Source organism: Penaeus monodon, chromosome 22 (genome assembly GCF_015228065.2).
Source record: "Penaeus monodon isolate SGIC_2016 chromosome 22, NSTDA_Pmon_1, whole genome shotgun sequence".
Lineage (NCBI taxonomy): Eukaryota > Metazoa > Arthropoda > Malacostraca > Decapoda > Penaeidae > Penaeus > Penaeus monodon.
The window spans coordinates 25136138-25137399 of record NC_051407.1 but is presented as its reverse complement, the minus strand read 5'-3'; positions in this window follow the sequence as shown (position 1 = coordinate 25137399).

Below are 1262 nucleotides of genomic sequence, written 5' to 3'. Positions count from 1 at the left end.
AAGGGGTGGGGAAAGGGGGCGGCGGGAGACACTCTCGTAGGAATGTGGATGCTGAAGGGGCAGGGGCGGGGGGCGGGGGGGAGGAGAAGAACACGGCACAGATGAGACAGAGGACGGAAGGAGACAAGGAGTTTAGGAATGGAAATATGCAAGAGGACGAAGAGGTTATATGCATGAGCGTAATCATATGTCCAAGTGTAGTTCTCTCGGCGGACCGTTTCTTCGGGAACAGCCTGCTTTCTGTGGACGACCTCCTTTGGGCACCTGAACCAAGAGAGAGGGAACGACTATTCGGTCCGTTTGATAGAGAAACATTGTTTAGAGTGTGCTCCGGAATGCAACTTGATTTTGGCCGCGGCTGGCCCTGCTTCTAGATACTGACATAATTCCCTATCTTCTCTTCTGAGGTTTGTTTGAAGAGTTTCGAGGGTCGCAGAAGAGAGTCACTTTGATGGTTCAAGAGGGCCATTGTCTCAGCAGACCCAAGATATCGTCACCGTAGGCCTGGGAGGACACGTGACCCGCGCGGCGAAGTCGCGGACGGAGCCTCCAGGGGCCCGAGGCATGCACGAGGGCAAAGCCAACTGCCCGCTGGCCCGCGTCCGGGCGAGGCGGAACGTCAGCCGCATTCGGCGATGGGCTGCCGTGTCGTCTAGGTCGCAGAGGCATGGAAACGCACGTTACGGATATGCAGAAGGAGTAAGTACAAAGATAAAACAATCTAAAAATCAATTTAAAGACGACCACTTCATTGTTGCAAAACGCAAGCCGTCGCGCATGGGGCAACCACGTGAAGCTCTGCATCCCAGCCCTAGTAGTCAGCTTGTGGTCAACACCGTGATATTTTAAATGCAAATTAGGATAAATGTTATTGCCGTTTACGGAACCATTAAAGTAATAACGTTAATAATGACAACAGCAAAAACAGATCGCTCATCCTGCACATGTGGCCACAGCGGATGTTTTCTCAGGCACAAATGCATATGCTGATGAGATGACACGCAGATAATAGGCACGTAAAAGTCAGGTTCGTATAAAATGCCCGAATGACACACATTTGGCATACATTTACGAACTGCAGCACGGCAGGTGTTCTGTAATTGCTATCATTGAGATAAATGAAAAAGACACAGAACTAGGGCGACGCAAGAAAAACGGTGATAATACTGAATGTGTCAGCTTGATGGGAGGGAGAACAGAGTGTGTCTTTCGAAAAGAAACAGCAGTGGTAATGCTAATCATTGGGGTCACGGCACTGGGCT